This window comes from Mchenga conophoros, linkage group LG4, assembly GCF_057382185.1.
Source record: "Mchenga conophoros isolate Kocher_MC1m ecotype Shallow Benthic linkage group LG4, M_conophoros_male_GT1.1, whole genome shotgun sequence".
NCBI lineage: Eukaryota > Metazoa > Chordata > Actinopteri > Cichliformes > Cichlidae > Mchenga > Mchenga conophoros.
In genome coordinates, this window is record NC_140529.1 from 15,044,612 (window position 1) to 15,052,435 (window position 7,824).

The window sequence follows — 7,824 nt, forward strand, 5'->3', positions numbered from 1 at the left end:
TGTGTCTTTCATATTTATATAGAGACCATATTATACCTCTCTCAGTGATCGATCCATAAAAAAAACGGGATATGCTGACGAAGTTTCACTTAGTGATCCAGAGAGATACACTGACTGACTTCCTCAGTCCCCGAATCCATAAAAAAAAACGGGATATGCTGACGAAGTTTCACTTAGTGATCCAGAGAGATACACTGACTGACTTCCTCAGTCCCCGAATAAAGAAACGGGATATGCTGACGAAGTTTCACTTAGTGATCCAGAGAGATACACTGACTGACTTCCTCAGTCCCCGAATAAAGTAAATTAACCCTTGTGTGGTGTTGGTGGACACAGGAAGTTGCCTGTTGTCTTGAATATTTTAATTTTGTTTAAAAAATAATAATAATAATAATTAATTGTTTAATTAAACGTACGTTAAAAAGTGAGAAGTTGCTCACTCAGAAAAAGTGACACAGAAAGTTGCCTGTTGTCTTAAATACTTCTCGTTAAGTGAGAAGTTGCTCATCAAAGAGTGACACAGGAAGTTGCCTGTTATCTTGAAACGTACGTTAAAAAGTGAGAAGTTGCTCACTCACAGAAAGCTAGTAAATAATTAAATTTAATTTTGTTAAAAAAAAAACGAAAGAAAACTGAAAACGGGTCTCACAGACCCGATTACCATACAAGGGTTAAAAGCAGTAAATTAAAAGCAGAAAGACACAGGAAGTTGCCTGTTGTTTTACGAGAAGTTGCTCGTTAAGCGAGAAGTTGCTCGCTAAGTGAGAGTTGCTCACACAAACAAAAAATTGCTAGCAATAAATTTAAAGTGACCTCAGCTGTGCCGCAGCGAAAATACTAACCTAAATCCTCCTAGCGTGTAAACCCCTCTGGAAATCACTGAACATGGGTCAGAATTATTCAAAGACCACAGACAGGTCCGATAAAAAATCTAAAGTACCTGTAAAACCAAAAATTAATAAAATACAAAATAAAGTCTCAAATAACGGCTCAGTATAACTCCCATTTCCGGTTACGTGTAACCTACGTCCGCGAATCGGTGAAGACGTCCATGATCACGTATCCAGAACATGCGGGAGTGCTTATGTGACTGACTTTGTTTACAACTTAAGAAGTTCAATGCATTCTAATTTCTTTTCGGAGCCTTATCCCGAACGATTATCGCCAGAAAACAGGTCAGTAGAAATGTTGAATATCATTTGTGATAAGAAAAGTAGTCTGCTTAAAAAGTCCTGTAGAAAATATATGATAGAATGCCGCGACGTGATGCATCAAATGTTACCGCTATGGACAAAAGGAGGGTAAATAATGACAAAGTCGCCGATTTCTTTAAGAATCTAAAGAAATTCCTGCTAACAATGTCCAGAGACAAAATTGACTTAAATGCAGTAACTATGTGTAAACAGAAGCCTGATGAATCTATCCTAGTATTCATAAAACGCTTTATGCACTGTTGGACAAGCTAGAGGTGCAAATTTAGCTCAGTTTTCCAGCAGCCGCAGACACCCAAAGCAAAAATGAATTTGTGTATTTCATTTAACATAAAGGGTGAAATGTTTGCTGACACTGATAACAGCTTATGTTTTCTCTGCCCTATGTACCGACATGATGGAGAAGGAACATCCTCTGTGTCAGCTGGACCCTCAGCAGAGAATGAACTCAACATCCTTTTTGTCCGGTACTCTATGTCACACACTGTGCCAAAAAAAAAACGTGTACAGACGCCACTAACAGGTAATCCCATGACTGGGAGCCACACTTTTGTTTCTCTCACACTGTTCAACAACATGATAACTGCTCACACAAGTGAAGGTCAAACAGTGATTTTGTCACATAACTCAGACATAGGTTATGATATAACTACACCATGTCGTCACATAGATCTAACCTACCCTATCCACTGTACTATTTCTGCAGTTACATTGCCAGCTGAATACCAGAATATGACATTATGGTCAAAAAGTGAGAATGATATAGGATTTATTGACTGTACACTTTATCACGCACAGCTAAAAAACAAAAAGCGAGTATATGTCAGGCAATGTCCCCTTTCCACGGAAAAAGCCGCAGCTCTAGATGTCATGATAGGAGATTTATTGACTACAGGAGCAATAAAGCCCACACTCCTGTCAATCCTGTGCCAAAGCCTAACAAACCTGGCGTATGGCGTTTCATACAAGACTTAAGGCAAATTAATGCAGTCAACATTCCTCTGCCACCTCTCGTTTCAGATGTTCACAGCATATTGACATGCATTGCATACACATTTTACCGTGGTGGATTTATGCTCCGCTCCTTTTTCTCAGTACCTGTGACACACAGCCGTTATTTGCATTCACACATAGAAATAAGCAGTACACTTGGACTCGTTTGCCCCAAGGCATGATAGACAGCTCTGCTGCTTTCTCAATGGTGATCCGTGCTACCCTGGACAGCTTTACTCCTCCTGAGGGCTGCACCCTGATCCACATGTGGATGACCTCCTCCTCTGTGCTGAAAGTGAAAAACTATGTCAAACTGCTACACACATGCTTCTCCAGCACCTCCAAAAGACTGGCCACAAAGCATCTGCAAAGAAAATGCAGTACTGTCAGACTTCTGTTCAATATTTGGGATTCACACTGTCTCACGGAAAACGTTCCATGACTGCAGACAGGGTCAAAGCTGTGACCTCCGTCCCTCGTCCCACTACACAGAAGGAAATGTTGTCCTTCCTGGGCATGGTGAACTATTGCAGACAGTGGATACCAGACTGTTCTTTTCATGACCACATTCTGCGTGACTGTTGCAAAAAAGACAAGCCTCCTCGAATACTGTGATCCACAGAAATGACTGTCTCTTTCAATGCATTAAAGGGAGTGCTGACCTCCGCCACTCAAAGGTGCTGCCTGAATTGTTCAGGAATGCCGGCCTGCCTGAGGGCAGTAGTAGCTTGCTCTATCATGATAAGGGACTGCGAGAAGCTCACACTCTCACATGACACTATTCTACACACCAATCACCAAGTCACGACCATTGTAGCAAACATAACTAAACAACATATGCAAATCTCACTATAAAAGCGAGCAGCACACCTGATTCGCCAGCACATTTATTGATCCTATGCTGTGTTCTTCTGACCGACAGGATGGCTCAGACAGGCTTGACGATCATGACTGCATGACACGTATACAGGAATCCACAGCACCACGTCCAGATTTAGAGCAAACACCTATCCCAGACTCAGCCACGGTTTATGTGGACGGGTCCTGTTCAAGGCCGAGTGACAACTCATTTCTTTGTAGCTATTCAGTGGTAACAGTGCCTGACATCATACTAGAGGCTCACTCATTACCATTTCACTCAGCACAAAAAGCAGAGCTCATGGCTTTAATACGCGCCTGTGAGCTCCACTTGGATAAGCGTGTGACGATTTACACAGACAGCCGCTATGCATTTGGCGTTGTGCATGACTTTGGCACATTGTGGAGACAGAGAGGATTTAGATCTGCTGATGGAAAATAAATTGCTAAATTGTGATTTTGTTCAAAGACTTTTGCAGGCTATACAGCTGCCATCGGCCGTTGCAGTTGTAAAAACGAAAGGACACAGTACAGCTGACACAGACGAAGCAACAGGTAATGCCTTAGCAGACGTGACAGCCAAGGCTGCAGCTGCATCACAGCTCCCACCTCCGCAGGAAGTATTATCTGTGCCCCTACAGCTGCCACTTGTTACACTCCCAGACTATTTAGACACAAATGTTGATTTAAAATTCATACAAGAGCAAGCCTCTGCATGTGATTACACCTATTGGGAGAATAATGACTGTACCTTAGATGACAGAGATGGCTTATACAAAATCTTAAGGGTTTGATTGCCCTCCCATATTCCCTGATGCCAGTCCTTGCCCGACATTTTCACTGTGTGAGTCATGTCGGACAAAGAGGGGTAATAGGGGCAATAAAATCAAGATTTGTAATTGAGAAAACCTCACATGCAGTAAAAAGCATATTAGCAACCTGTCTAACATGTGCACGAACTAATGTAGGAAAATCAAAAGCGAAACATCAGCATTTACCACAACCAGATTTTCCATTTCATACATTACAAATTGATTTTACACATATGCCAGCACAAGGAAGCATCAAGTACTTACTGGTAATAGTGGATCAATTTAGTAAATGAGTAGAAGCTTATCCAACCTCAAAAGAAACTGCAGAAGTAGTCTGTCAAAAGTTGAGCAATGAAATAATACCCAGATTCGGAATACCTCACCAGATTAACAGTGATAGAGGATCTTCATTCACATTAGAAGTAATTCAAAAGTGTGCTAAAACTTTAATGACCTGGGTCAAATTACTTCCTCAAGTCCTCTGTGAGATTGGAATGACTCAATCTGCAGTAACCAAATTATTTCCATTTGAAATAAGACTATTTCCAACACCATGGTCAGCTTCCAGAGGGGCACCGCTAGTAGAAGGTGATGTATATTGCATTGTCCACTGATGTTCACAACCTGGTAGAAAAACTGAATAATAACTATCAGAAAGTTTGTCTCTCTCAGCCTTTCCCCTCCACAGTTCCACCAGTGGAGACAAGGAGACGCATGTTGGAGAAGCCACTAAAACCAAGGACTCTCTGGGAGGCCGCGCGTGTTCCAGCCCCAGACTGTACTGGCAGTGACGAAGAACCAGCATCCTCACAGACGGACAACCTCAGTGGATTCATGCCAGCAGGGTTAAGACCAGCCCAATCGGACCATCTCAGGCGTCGGATCAAGCAGACGACATCTCCGGCGAGCCAGCGCCCGGAACTACAGCAAATAAACACACACGGGTAGATGACATCTCAGGCGAGCCAGCGCCCGGATCCAATGTGCACACACGCAATCACTGATTAACACACAACGTCTGAAAGAACAACAACAAGGTACTCAAACATCCAGCAGGAACAGAAAGCCAAAAGTACCACATGATGTCTAACCTGATAAAGCCAGACTCATTCCATCCTGATAATGGAGAAAATGAAATGCCCATTGTCATCATACGACGCTTATTCAATGTCTCTCGAACCTGGGACCAGGCCAGGAGACGACTGAAGAACTGTTTTTCTTATATATTGTCTTATATATTTAGGTTATTTATCATATCTATCGCATTAACCTTAGGATTTCTCTTTGCTATTTTGTATTGTAAACTGCAACCATGTTCACATTTCTGCAGGTCATATTTTGCTGACTATACCTCATGCTCCATTTTGCAAGACACCTACTTAATGCACTCCTCACGTTCTCTAAAATCAGTAAATAGCAACATAGACGCCACTAATAAACCATTTTATGCACCCTCTAGAACAGGAGCTAACGCCTGGTATGAAAATGCCAGAACAGCCGCTCGTGATTTAGGAAACAGTAACTGTTATGTCTGTTCAAAGGCTGATCCAGAACAGGTAATAGTAGGATACCCCATATCCGGTTTCCCCCTCACTGAGGGACTAGAGAAAATCAGCGGAGATAATGCTCTCTTTAAAGACGCTTTACAGTTGACTCTGAGCCCTCTCGACTGCCTACTTAGACACACACACACACCAACTAACCCTGAGACTCCATTAGGCGAATTATTGAAGTTATCTAATGACACCGCAGGGACCTGCGCCCCAATGAAACGCCCTAAGAATAGGTTAAAGCCCTCACTGCCCTTAGGACAGATCCCTCTCCATTTTAATACTAGTATGATATGTCTGCGCAGACTAAAGTTAACTGGCCCAGACACACACATAGATTATACAAAGGATAACTATACATTCTTCTCTGACTCCCCAGGTGCACGCTGTAATGAGACATGGCTAGCTGTCTCTGTGGCTGAAGTTGTATCATATCTGGAGGAACACACACACAGTTCAAGTTCGAGCAGAGACTCGATCATTGTTCCCCCAGACGGTGTCTTAAATGATACTGACTGGGGGGAGTTAGTTAAATCACACATGGTCACGCGCCTGAACAGACCAATCCCACATGCTTATTGGTTGTGCAATAATACCCTTAGATTAGCTTTACCTGTTAATTGGACCGGTACCTGTGGTTTAGTAACCGTTGATGTATGCTGTACTTTCATTCCCAATAATACCGCTCCTAACGGTTCATTCACACAAGCTATGAATAAACTTGAAGCATTGCAGATAGAACTAATTGCCAATACAGGTCACGGTCAGTGGCTACATAAGTGGCTACAGGACACGTTTGGAAGATGGAAGGAACTAATTGTAGCCTTTGTAACCGTTGCAGCATGTTTTTGATGATTATTGTCTGTTGTGTGGTACCCTGTGTACGTTCAATGATAACCCGTATAGCTACTAGTACAGCTACTTCAATGTATTTGCAATTGGCACAAATTGACCCAGATTATATGTCAGATGTTACCAATGATGTTCCTGATGTGTATATTGAACATTAGGTTGTGAACTATTACATTTTATGATTTGCTTTTTATATTATGTTATTACATTTGTGATTTTTCCTTTCTATTTGAGTTATTATTTTTAAAAATAATAAAAGAGGGGAACTGTTAGGTATTTTGATACCATAGTAGCATTTACAGGATATTGTTTTATACAGGAAAACTGTTACTCAATAAGGCCCAACTACTAGTTGTTTTTCTCTTTCTCTGTGACCCAAGAATTAATGTGTAGGACTCACAAGCTGGTACCCCAAGGTCGAAAACACCACAGAGATGAGACCACTTCCTTACTCCCATCCTCCCTTGTTCTTTATCTCCTGGAAAAGGCTCGTTAAAGGCTAGGTGGTTTGTTTCAGAATTCACTAATGAAAGAACTCTGTATTTTATGTCTAGGAGTGTATTTTGCTGGGATGATCATAAATTATAGCTGAACTGATAAACTACACAAGGGATACTTTGCTCACAAGGCAGGAAGACGTTTCCTTATTTGGTCTGTACCGGTTTGAACTGGGAAAGCTGACACACGAACCTTTTTTCATCTATATAAACTGCTGTGTATCAAATAAACCTTTGAGTCGATTTGGGAAGACAACCTGAAGCAGTCTGTGTTTCCTTGTTCTCCCAAGCTGCTCCCGACGTCGTAACTAACCCAGCTGAATGGCATACCTGAGTGTTACTTTAAATAATTAGGAATCTTAGAAGGAAAGGACAGAACTCTGCTTATCGCTCACGCCACGGAGGAAACCCGGGAAGGCAATTTCCTTCAAGAAGGATGGAAGGAAGGATCACAAGCTTTGTCACAAAGGAAAGAAGGATGGAAGGAAGGATCACAAGCTTTGTCACAAAGGAAAGAAGGAGGGAAGGATCACATGCATTGTTACAAAGGAAAGAAGGATGGAAGGAAGGATCACAAGCATTGTCACAAAGGAAAGAAGGATGGAAGGAAGGATCACAAGCTTTGTCACAAAGGAAAGAAGGAGGGAAGGATCACATGCATTGTCACAAACGAAAGAAGGATGGAAGGAAGGATCACATGCATTGTCACAAAGGAAAGAAGGATCGAAGGAAGGATCACATGCATTGTCACAAAGGAAAGAAGGATGGAAGGAAGGATCACAAGCATTGTCACAAAGGAAAGAAGGATGGAAGGAAGGATCACAAGCTTTGTCACAAAGGAAAGAAGGATGGAAGGAAGGAAAGATCACAAGTATTGTCACAAGTGCAATACTTTAATTTTCTGCTGCTCATTCCTGTGCAATATCCCATCTGCCCTCCCGTCATATTTATTTTCAAGATTTTCATTTTTTAATCACTAATGTACATATATTTATATTTATAGATACATATATATTCAGTCATCTTTTCTCTTTTACCATGTCTCTCTAAT

The 7,824-nt window shown here is 41.7% G+C and overlaps 1 long non-coding RNA gene across 1 annotated transcript; it reads left to right on the forward strand.

Moving 5' to 3' along the window:
- The first annotated feature begins 620 nt into the window (after positions 1-620).
- On the forward strand, positions 621-7,029 carry LOC146575752 (uncharacterized). Its single transcript, XR_014892177.1, has 2 exons — positions 621-1,175; positions 4,547-7,029. It is a non-coding gene; the product is annotated as an uncharacterized LOC146575752 (long non-coding RNA).
- The last annotated feature ends 795 nt before the right edge of the window (positions 7,030-7,824 follow it).